The sequence below is a fragment of the Crocodylus porosus genome, unplaced genomic scaffold (genome assembly GCF_001723895.1).
Source record: "Crocodylus porosus isolate Cpor-Errol unplaced genomic scaffold, CroPor_comp1, whole genome shotgun sequence".
Lineage (NCBI taxonomy): Eukaryota > Metazoa > Chordata > Crocodylia > Crocodylidae > Crocodylus > Crocodylus porosus.
The window spans coordinates 92246655-92258811 of NW_017728947.1; the positions used below are offsets into that span (position 1 = coordinate 92246655).

The 12157-nt window shown below is 47.5% G+C and overlaps 1 protein-coding gene across 4 annotated transcripts in view; it reads right to left on the reverse strand.

Annotated features, from left to right (window-relative positions):
• The window catches only part of SYNE3 (spectrin repeat containing nuclear envelope family member 3), a 91763-nt gene that overhangs the window by 63889 nt on the left and 15717 nt on the right, over positions 1-12157 (reverse strand). The window lies entirely within an intron of this gene.

Here is a 12157-nt window from a genome sequence, read left to right on the forward strand (position 1 = left end):
AACAGGGGCCCAGTCTTGGCTGGTTGTCAGGCACTACCATAATAAACGTGACTAATAATAATGAGGAAAGACTCTATGATTCAGTGAGCCAAAGTCAACAGGAGCCCATTGATATCAATCGGTTTTGAATCAGACCTTTCACCTACTGCTCTCCTTGGTAGCCATTCATCTAGTTTCTCTCTATTTAAATGCCATTATTATTTGTCATCTATAACTGAATTATTGTTTTTAATATGAGCTACAGATCAACACCAAAGTCTGATTTTGCCACTCTGACCCTGCTGGAATAGAACTTCTCTCACGTAGAAAGGTGCAGCTCAACATACTGAAAGGGAGGCAGAGTTTGGGCAAAGTTGAATTGCACAGGGAGAAAGTGACTTGTTCTTGCTGAGCCACACAGAAAACTTTTCTGTCTCTTGATGATGTTTCTCTCAGGCATGGGCAAAATGCTCACGTTTCGCTCACTTCCCCCTATAATTTCCAATTTCCCTTCCTGCCTTCATGTTCTAGACTAAATTGGGGAAATGCACCGAAACTCATACAGTACTAATACCTGGCAATACAGGAATTTAAACCTGCTGTTCCTCAGGATTCAGCAAGTCATGGAGCCACCAGGTCCCACCCAGTACAGCACGAGAGAACAGCTTACAGTTCACGTCACTCCCACTAGGGCTGTGCAAAGAAAGCTTTGGCAGCCAATTTAATTCGGAGGAGATTCAGCCCGATTTGGCAGCCAAATCCGAATTGAATCAGGAGACCCATTAAAAGGTCCACATCAATTTGGAAGCCTCTGAATCAATTCAGAGATTCGGTGCCCATTCGGAGATTCGAACATAGACTATACAGGCAGTAGTCCTTGACAACACTGGACACAGCTGTCTCCAGCTGGTAAATCTGTTGTGGTGGGCAGAGGGAAGGGGCGTTGGGTGCAGGGAGGGCCCACAGTGAGGGAGGGATTGGGGTTGGGACAAGCTGCCCAGCCAGGGTGGGGAGGCATAGGACTCGGGGAGAGGGGCTGCACCTCCGGTCTAGGAGCTGCTCTTCTGGTGGCTCCCATGTCCAGGAGGGCACAGGAGCAGGTGTATGCCCCCGGATCTGCATGGGCAGGCTGGGCTGGGCTGCACTCTGGAAAGCTAGCCCCAGCTGCCCACAGGACAGGTGGAGCCAGGGCTGCACTCCAGGCAGCTGGCCCCACCTGCAGTCTGAAGCGCAGCCCTGGCTCTGCCCACCCCGCAGAGTGCAGCCCACCAGTGGGGGTTTGCTGCCCAGAGCACCGCCCTGGCTCTGTTTACCCCACAGAGCGCAGTGGAGCAGAGGCTATGGGGGTGCTGTGGCCACCCTAACATTCCCCATAGCCCCTGGTGCTGGCCCTGCCCCAATCCGAGTGCACGCGCCTGCCCCCATGCCCTGCCGCTGCTCGCCCAGCTGGAGCAGGGTGGGGTGAAGCTGTGGCTTGTCAGGGAGGCACAGGGAGGTTGGAGTGGCTTCTGCCGCTGCATGCTGCTTGTCCAAGACAGCTCAGTGGCACTGTTCTGCACCTCCCCACCGCAACTGGACGAGCGGCAGGAGAACATAGCTCCCGCTCCCTGTGCCTTCAACCGCCCAGCCAGAGTGCAGCCTGGCCCAGCCCACCCCACGCAGATCCAGGGACGCACGCCACTCCCATGCCCTTCTGGACCGGCGATGAGAGCCACCGGAGAAGCCACCACAAAAGCAGCTCCTGGACTGGCTGTGTGCAGCAGCGTGCAGTGGTAGAAGCCCCCCTCCCGGGTTGGGCAGCTTGTCCCAGCCCCAGCCCCAATCCTTCCTTGCTGTGGGGGCTTTGACCTGCCCCCCCAATGCCTCTTCCCTCCCTGCTCCACCCATCACAACAGACTTATTAGCTAGAGGCAGCTGTGTTCAGCATTGTTGAGGACTGCTGCTGTATAGTCTATGGCCGAATCTCTGAATCGGGGACGAATCTCTGGATCTAAATTGGCCAAATCAAATCGGGACAAATTGTCCCTCCGAATCAGCCAAATCGGAATCCAAAGCAAAGACTTGCTGCTTCACACCGACCTAACTCCCACATAGCTGAGCAGAGACAGTGATGAATGGGCACTGCTTTGGCTCCATTCCTGATGCATAGGCCAGTGTCACTGCACTTAAGTAGAGCACAGAAATAATGTCAGTGGCATAGATCAAAAGGAACAAGACTGAGAACTGTGACTCCCTGAGATGCCTCTTACATCAAGCAAGTTGCAAATGCACAAAGCACCTAGCCTAAGGAATGCAACATGATTCACTGGCACAGAGTCACCCTCTCTGACCCTAATTCTGTAACTGAGAGACATAAATATGGCTGATCTGTTGGATGGACTTTTCTGAATAGTGACATTCATTTTGTCTACAAGGTTTCTGTTCTTAGACACAGCCCTATCAGAGTTAAAGCTGGCATCAGGTCTCCAGTCTTTAGGCCAGAAGGCACCATTACAATAATCTAGTTCAGTGTTTCACAATCCACCTCCATAAGGGTTGTGACCCATCTATTTAAGGAGGACAATGCAGGAGGAGGTAGTGAGATATCAAAATGCATTATGATTTAAGGCAGAGGAATAGCTGTTGATTTTACTTTTGATCTGGCTGTTCTTTTGACCTGTATTTACAAGTCTTTGCAAATGAGCTAAATGCCAGACTAAGTGATTTTAGGGTTCATATTTACTATAAATTAAAATATATAAAGCCTTCCTGGTAAGTCACTATCTGAATGACTGTGTAACATTTCTGGTGATTCAGCATTTAATAAACACACACACAACAGGGTGCGTTGATTCAATACACTCAGATCTTAAGCCATGTCCTCAACACACCCAAGTGGTGAAAATACTAATTACTGCAATTATAATATGGCTTATTAGAAGTCAGAATTTCATTTTTAATTAAAAATAAAATTTCTTCATTGGTCCAAGAAAACAACACTGTCTCCTCTGGTGCTGTGATGATATGGTGCAGTGCTCAGGCAGCTTTTGTTCCAAAATCAACTGTAAAATGCCATGGCCTCGTGTAAACAAGAGGAAATGCCTGAGGCAAACGTGCTTTTGTGGCAGAGCTGCCAGACTGCAACTCCAGTGATCTGGGTCCAATCCCTAGCTCTGCCATACACTGCCTGTGCCATTTTGGGTTAATCAGTTAACCTCTCAGTGTCTCCACTTCTCATCTGTACAATGGGAGTACAAATGCCCCATTGCTCACACATTGTCTAAACTATAAGCACCTTGGGGCTTAGTTTGCAGAAGCCCTCATCTCAGCTCTGGGCCTGTCTATACAGCCGTAGCGATAGGTCCTGGTACTGGGGGAAAGTGGGGAACAGGAAAGTTTGAGCACACCCTGCCTTCCCAAGCTGCAGACATGCTCCAGTCCATCTACCCTTAAACCTCAGTCTTCAGTGCACCTGAGCCCAGAGCAGCTTCACTGGCAAACTTCTAGGTCTGCAATGTGCCTAGGGACTAGGATGGGCAGTGTGCTCAGTGCTGCCCTCCCCCTGCCTGAAGTGCTGCACCAGCGTAGACAAGTCCTAAGCATTGTTTACTACTTATCAGTGGTAATGTGTGTTTACCGATAACAATATGGGTCCTACCCCTTTTCTGTCAAGCTATCATTTAACTACACTCTCACACATGCACTCTCTCTCTCTTTCTCTCTCATGTATTTTTACTGAGGGAACAGAGTAGACCTCATCATAGCTGCAGTGACGGTGCAAATCCGAGACTGAATTTGCAGTCCCAGTGCTGGCAGTAGTAATTATGCTGGAGCAAGGATTCACCCTAGGAAGGGAACAATACTGCTGTCACCTTCCCTTGTAGGTTCTGTTGCTGAAGGGCACAGGCCATGGCTCTGTATAGCCTACTGAGGCAGAAGAGACAGGGTCAGCACATTTCCCAGGGAACCCAATACCAGACACATGGGAGCTGTAGTAGTAGGGTTCAGGCCCTGCACAGAAGTAAAGTTTGTGGATGGATTGTCTGCTAGCCCTCCCCACCCCAGCTAATCTTTCTGCAGTGAGGAGGCCCAGTAACACCGGTCTTAAGTACAACAAAATGTGGAACTGTTTACATACATACCTCCTTAACAGACAGGGTTCGCTTGGAGTCTGGGTGTGCGCTTGTCAGTGGGAATGCTGGAAGGGTTGTGTGGGATGAATTTTACCTACCTAGCAAGCCTCTAGGAAAGGAAGCACGCAGTCCTTGATTACACACAACTCCTGTGACAGAACCAGCAATGAACTGATTCTCAAGGCATGGTCCATTTGAGCAAATTAGGGTTGGAGAATCAAACCTAACACTTGCAGAAATATTTTAGAGAACTCTGAAAGCAATGATGGGTGACAAGGGGCACTACTGAATACATGTCCTTTGGGATGCCCAAAACAACTAGAGACAACCTAGAGCCAGATTTGTGGGCTTCAGTGAGAATTAAGACACTGTTAATCTGGTCACATTACTCTGCACAGTTCAGTCTGAAATATGAGCCTAATGGCTTTAGCCTTCTATTGATCCTCAGGGACTCAATGGCTTCCTTTGCTCCATGTGTGAACCCCATTACCTATTTTGATGGATAAAACTTTCTCCCCGGGGATAACATGCAGGATTTCTTTGAAAGAGTTTTCATCTGTGTTGTAAATAAACCACTCAGAGTCAAGGAGACAGGTTTGCTTGATTCAGTGCCTACACACTGATGATCAACACTACCTAACATGGGGCTCTGTACAACATAAGCCCCAACCCACTCACACCTGAGCCTCTTAGGGCCCTGCTATACGTGCAGAGAAAAGCACGATGGAATCTAATGTGCAATGCACACAATTGAACGGCATGATCGTGGGATTGTGCGTTAGATCCCATAGTGCCTTATCACTGGTGCAAAAGGAGTCTGTGATTATGATCCCGGGCTCCTCTTGCATTGGTTCGTGTGGCTGCAAGTCCCGCAACTGACAGGGCTTGCAGCAGGAGCAGCGTTCCCCGTGTTGCCCCCACTGCAAGCCTCACAGCTGAGGAGGCACATGGCAAGGGGCAGTGCCAGGAATGCGGCCGACACTATGAGCCTTGTCTGCTCTGAGGCTGCCAGCCGGTGCACCCCTGTGGCTGGGAACCCTTATTTGATGGGGCTTCCAGTCACAGGCCAGCACCTGGCCACACGTTCAATTAATGGTGTTATTAGAACAAGCTATAGAATTATTCTACATTTTTGGTGGAATAACTTTGTAGCTCATTGCTTATTTTACCATGCCACTAATTGGTTAAAGGCGTAGCTGGGTCACAGCTTAAGGCATGGTTACCTGGTTAATCACATCTTAAGTGTAACATGTAGAGGGGGCCCTAAAGATAGTTTCCTACATGTTCATTTTCAATATCCCAACCACGAACAGCAACTACAGTTCAGAAACCACTGCAAAATTTCCAAAAAACTAAACTAAATAACAACTTTCAATTAGTCTCTAGGTAGCCTATGCAGACTCATCCTGCTGCATTCACCCTCAGCTGTAGCTCTGGTGATTTCATTTGAGGCTAGAGAGTTAATTTTCATCAGGTTGACAAGTACAAAATCATGCTCTAAATTGTGCTCCCTTGCACTTTAGCCAAATGCTCTAGAGCAGGGGTCTCAACCTTTCTGCCTGGCGGGCTGGATGGGCAGTGCCCAGGCCATCTGCTGGCCAGAGCCAGCTGGTGTCCTGATCTGGCACAGGGTGGTCATGGCAGGGCCCCATCCAGCCGCTGGAGGGAGGCAGAGGGAATCCCAGCTCTAATCTGGCCCCACGGGGGAGAGAGAAGGGAAGGAGGGGGTATGGCCCAGTGCCACAGGGTGGGAAGGTGCCTGGCCCAGCCCCAACCCAGCCCCCTGGGGAGAAGGCGGCATGACCCAGCCCCATGGGGAAACGGGGGTCTAGCCCAGCTCCACGGTGAGAAGTGGGGCTTGACCTGACTCCGCACAAGGGTGGGGAAGGGAGCTTGAGCCAGCCCTAAACTGGCCTCATGTGGGAAAGGGAGCATGGGCTATTCCATCCTGCCTGCAGGGAGAGGCATGGCCTAACTTCAACCAGCTGCAGGGGTGGGGGGAAGGGGACACAATCTGGCCACAACCTGTTGCACAGGGCTTGGGGTTTGGGAATTTGGTATTGGGAGAGGGTGGCCATATTTATTGCCACTGCTCCCATGCTGTCAATTTTCCTAATCCATGGGAAGCCCCACAGCCCAGGCACCTATGGCTCCACAGGCCACAAACAGAACCCATGCCTGTAGGCATCAAATCTTTCCCAGGTTTGATTTCAAGAACCAGGTCATACATCTGCAGCTAAAAAAAATTTCACTATTTTTATTTATATTTATGAGGCGGAGGAGAGGAGTGTTTGTCAAAGCTGTTTTGGAAGTAAGGGGATTTTGGGCACTATCAGTTAACATGGTCCTGCCATAAATGAATACATCAACATTTTATCCTCAAAGACTCATATCAAGAGATCCTTTTCTTTCCTAAACACTCCACTTTTGCTAGTGCCTGCTGTTCATAAGACACTGGCCTCCTGCTCTAACCATCCTATCGTAAGCAAACTGCATCAATACCTTCATCAGGAGCTTAGTTCCTGAGTGCTGTCTGTCGTAGTGCCTGTGGAACAACACCTTTATATTTATATTTATATCCCTTTCCCAACTACTGGTTCTAATGTGCACATACCCAAGCTTCTTAATGAGTAGAAATTCTCATACTCTGCTTAAGAGAAGAGTTTTTCTGCGCTGTTTTCTTTACACTGCTGGGGACACTAGTGGGACCAATGGAAAAGCAATGGATGGACTGGTGCAGAGAAATACAATGCTTCCTAGAAGTTTACTTCTGCCTTTGCTTTTCACATTTCAACTTGAGTATATAAGCCCTTGACTATGTTAGTTTGGCCCTTTATCCTTCCTGTTCCTCTGCATTTTGATATCTCCCCTTTATTGACACGCATTATTTATTTTTCTCTGTGAGGCCTTAAAGAGCTCCAAGGGAAAAGTAAGTTACTGGTGATGAAGAGAATACAAACTCAGGTCTCAGTCTACATCTAGTTTTTGTCATATGGTGAATAAAGTTCCTTTGCATTTAAGTCCTCCCTCATGAATCTTGCTGAAGTCGGAGAGATGCTGCAAGGAGGTGAACACACTCACTGTTAAGCCACTGTTCTGTTTTCTTGCAGAGACTTTGTGTAGGAATGCTTCTTTTGCCTTTCATTTTCCAGTTATGGTATGTATTTAAGATAAGCTCTTACTATGCCAGCTTGGCTTTCAGCCTTTACATTCCTCTTTGCTGGCTCAGAATGCTTTCTGTTCAAATCTAAGTGAATGTATTGTTCAAACATATACAGAGGTGTAGAGGCTTCCCTGCTGCGCCTGGGAAAAGCATCCCGTTTGAGATTTGCTAAAGTGACTTTTCAAGCCTTTTCCACAAACATAAAGCCTACTTTTATTTTAATCACTTTCTAATCTGGGATGCTGTTCAAGTCTGTTGTTGCTTTAACACCATTTCAATGACTATATTAAATCATGCTCTGTTTGCAAAGCACATTGATACTGGTGAAGAACTTAATAGTTTGTTGTGGGCATGTTGGTAGCAGCCCAGCTTGCTGGCTTGAAAGGGCTTTGTGTCATTGGTGGAGCACTTCTGCCAATCAGGTGGTGGTTAGGGAGTGGCTGCCCCGCCCCTGTCTGAGACAAGGCCAGGAGCCTGGACCTGGGTGAGGACTATATTCCTCCTCCCCCTGATTAGTCCCTTTGTAATCCATGGGCGGAGCCTCTGGAGGCTATAAAAGCATGCCCTGCACGCAGCCGTGAGGGATGGGGAAGAGGGAAGATGGGCTAAAGAAGAGCTGGGGAGAACTGCCCAGCAATGTGAATGTAGCAGCCCCAGAAGAGCCCGAAGACTCCTTCCCATTGCCAGATGGGGAGCGGCTGTGTCCCAGTCCCGCCACTGAGAAGCAAGCAGTGGTGCACAGCCCAGTGTACAGGATGGGCCCTTGGGAGCTGTAAGAGGTGGCTCAGGTCTCCAGCCAGTCAGTGCATGGGCAGTGCACGGGACGAACCCTGGGAGCCATATGAGGTGGCTTGGGTCTCTAACCCCTGACATGAGGCCAGGGGGAGTCGGTGCAGGTGGCGCTGCATGGTGAGTTCAAGTGGGACCAGGATCCTGGGAGCTGCATGGGGCAGCTTGGGTCCAAGCCAGTCGGTACAGGGAAGTGCACAAGCCAAAACCCTGGAGCCCCTATGAGGGGGTTTGGGTTGCCAGCACTGGCATGAGGCCAGGAAGGTGCGGTGCAGGCGGTGCTGCATGGAGCAGTGGAGGAGCGGACTGAGGCCCTGGGACCCACATGGGGCAGCTCGGGTCCGCCCCCCCCCACCCCCCCGGCACAAGGCCAGGCATTTAAAGAGGAAGCCTTGCAAGGGAGGCCCCAGTTGGAACTGAGACCCCAGAACTCTGCAAGGAAAAGGAGTAAAGCCCTTGGGTGCACACACCCCATGGTCCACAGGGCCACCAGGGCCAGGGGGAGGCAGAGGCAGCTGGAGCCTCAGCAAAAGAGGCAACAAATTGCAGGAGGAGACAAGGACCCTCCAGCAAGTCCCCAGGGTTGTAAGTTACCAGGGAAAAGGACTCCCACAGGGGAGGGGGAATTCACCCGAGTCAGTCTGACCGTTGGAGGGAAAACCCAACGGAACAGGGCTTTCCAAGTTTGGAGGTTTTGCTTTGGGGAATGCATTTTGGCTAGGATGGGGGAAATCCTAAAGGGCATCAGGGGAGCTTCTTCCACCCCTCATGGCCACAGGAAGCAGCCAAGGCCCAGGAGAGTCTAGGCCTTAGGGTTCTTTAAAGAGCTAAGTTATATTTTAAGGCGTTGCACCTTATATGTTATATATTTATAAGTTGATAAAACTTAAGATTGTTTGAAACATACTGAAACTTTTAACCTGATTCTGCTTGGCTATGTATTTGTTGGAGTGTATATATTTGTATTTGATGTTTAAGTAAATTTGGATCTTAATAGAGTTAAGGTTGTATAGTATCTGTTGAAACTCAGGCTGGGATCATATCTTGAAGGGTGGTATAAGATTAGATAGATATAACCCATAATTTAACTGATTATGTGTGTATGTATATATATTGGGTACCTTTATATGTGTAATTTTGTAGTGTAATAGAGTTTTGAGCATATAATCCTTGTTGGGGCCCTTCCTTGCCATTACCTACGTTTGTCAGTACTTACCTGTTGTTTATCTGTATTAGATCAAATTGTTTATGTATGTATTATTTAATATCATTTAAAGTGATGCAATCTTTTAACCTCTATTAGTAGGACATAGTGTTATGTAACAACTGTATATTTGTGTATATATGTTTATCAATATCAAATTTTTTACATGTTGTATATATTAATAAATTTGTATGTAGTTAAGTTATAAAGTATCCTGGCTTGGTTTTCTACAGGGGAAGAAGGGAAGCTGTGTACAGCTAGCAGTTTTCCCCCACAGCACTCCTGTCCCACTAACATTTCTCTTCATATGGAGAAGGAAGTACACAACCAGGTACACCCAGGTTACAAGTGTATAAATAAATAAAACAGAAGAGGAACTGCTCATAGAAATCCTGGTGTCACGGGTAAAGCAGTGAACAAAGATCAGTTTTATTCCTGAATGCAGTTGCCCTTTGTGGGACAGTAAAGGCAAAAGACAGGAGAATATCTGATAGCGTTAAGCCTAATTGAATCAGGACAACTCCTGAAATACATCATGGAGCAACCTCCCCCACCAGTAATTATGGTTATTTAAATAAGTGGAAAATGTTAGACATAAGCTGAAACTGAAACCTTTTAGCTGATTTTGTCCTCGTTACTCCAGTCCTCCTACTTTCTCCCTATGGACCCACTGGTCCCACTCCTCTCCTTCCCTGCAACCCTCTCCCACAAAATATTGTGTCATATATATAAACAGGGACCCGAGTGGGAAGTAGCCAAGATTTTACTTATAAAATATTGACCCAGATTCTGAGTGGTGGCCAGGTTGAGCTTGGCAGGCCTCAGAACAAGAAATACAAAGATAGTTTGAACATACATGTGTACCATCACAGTCCTGGAACTGTCTTACTGCCAGGCCAGTCCCATACATAAAAGGTGAGTAGCCAGATGGCTGTTATATGTTACGTTGGCCATGCATGACCCCAGGGAACTGTTGTGACAGCCAGGGGTGATGCACAGGGGGTGCACGCAGGTGAATGTACACCCCCTGAATGTGGCAGTGCACCCCCTGCAAAAAAGGCACCGCCAACACTGTTGGGCCTGCGGGTAGTTGCTGACCTGCAGCTGGCTCTTGCCTCCTCCCACCCCATCCACCGATGACAGTGCCAACAGCATCTGTGGGAGCTCCCCCCTCACCGCTGCTGGGCTCCCACCGCCGCAGGTGTGCCCCCCTCAGCAGCCGGGGGCATACACCATTCATGGTGATGGCAGAGGATCACTGGGATGTGGGGAAACCAGGCCATTTTTCCCTGGTCAGCCCCCCGCACAATGGGTGGGACTGTGCTAGTGTAGTAGCACCCACACAATCTCCTTTTCTGGGGATTCTATAACCAGCTGTCAGGCTTGGTGTCAGAGCACTGCAGACCCTCTTCTACACACCAGAGGATCTGGCCCACAATCTGCACCGCTGAGTTTTGCAAACTGCTCAGAGAATAATTTTACATGCCTCCAATGTAACTATTTTCCAAACATAATACAAACCACCCTAGGGTACTGCGAGGCTTAATGAGTTAATGTCTGTAAAGCACTGCTGAGCTCCTTCAAAGTAATTCTGTAAGTGCGATATACTGTTGGTAGTAGCATTACCCCATTGTTCTTCAACATTGCTCAATGCACATTTCCACCCCTAAAAAGCCTTTCTATTTTTTTCAACTTCTTCATGTTCTCATAACCACACCCTTTCTTAAGCATACTTTTAAACCAAATGTTTACAGTGAACAGGCTTCTAAATGGTTTCAATATGTCTTGGATTCCTACACTCATGTACCACTCAACTAACTTCCAGAATCGAGTTCTTAGACAAATAAAAGAGCGGGGGAAAATGCTCCAGGAAATTCAGATCATTCACCATTAGGGATAGTATTTTCCAATTACTGAAATACCTCAAGCTTTTCATAACTTTTTTCATTTGGAAGAGATCAGGGTTCCAGGTTTGCCCGTGAAAAATATTTAAAAAAAAACCAACACTGGACTATGACAAATTTTATACAAATACATGAGCATAGAAGCAACTGTGGTTCTGGGAATTGTTTGGTTCTAGGGTCCTGAGGTAATTTAAGAACTTTTCAGCGGGCCTGGATATTGTAAAGAAAGTTTTGAGTAGGAGCAGAGCAGGGAGTTCTGAATGAGCTGCTCATCTTATTTCAGGGGGTCAGCCTGGAGATGAAATTAGCAGATTGCACTGTCCAAACAACACATTAACCTCCAAGCTTTTCAAGGTGGATCATCCCTGGCGCACTGCCACAGCTCCCAGTTATGCTACTATTAAAACACGCATCTTGAGATAATGGATTGGGTGATTTTAGTGGGATCTGCACCCACCGCTATATTTGCTTCAGTGTGAATAAGTGCCAAAACCCTTGAGATTATGGCAGAAATTAAACTGTACCTACTGTCTATAATCTGCACCTTAAGTATTGTTTGGAGTTAATCCTAATACTTTGGCTATATTCCATGGCAGTTTTTCCAATGCTATTTGTGGTAAGGTTTGTGACCCTCCAGGACCAATGGCTCATATTAATGGACAAAAAGAATATACACTGGGTGCTGTGGATGTTTCTGTCCTACTTGAAATTGATGACCACAATCAAGTGTTTGTCCAGCAGGTTATGTGCTATATAACATTCATCTGCAGTGCTACCATTTCTTTTCCTGTCCAGATGAATACTCACTCTTATAAGAAGCCTGTAACTGCTTTAACAAGGCTGATTACTATTGTGTGACCACTGCTTAACTGGCACCGATCATGTATCATTGAACATCAGAATGAAAACTGTTTGTTGGATCTGTCCTGGACCAGCCCAACTCCTCATGAATTTAATTCCATCCAATATCTATTGTTAGTTCTGTTTAGATCTCTAGTGGGAATGA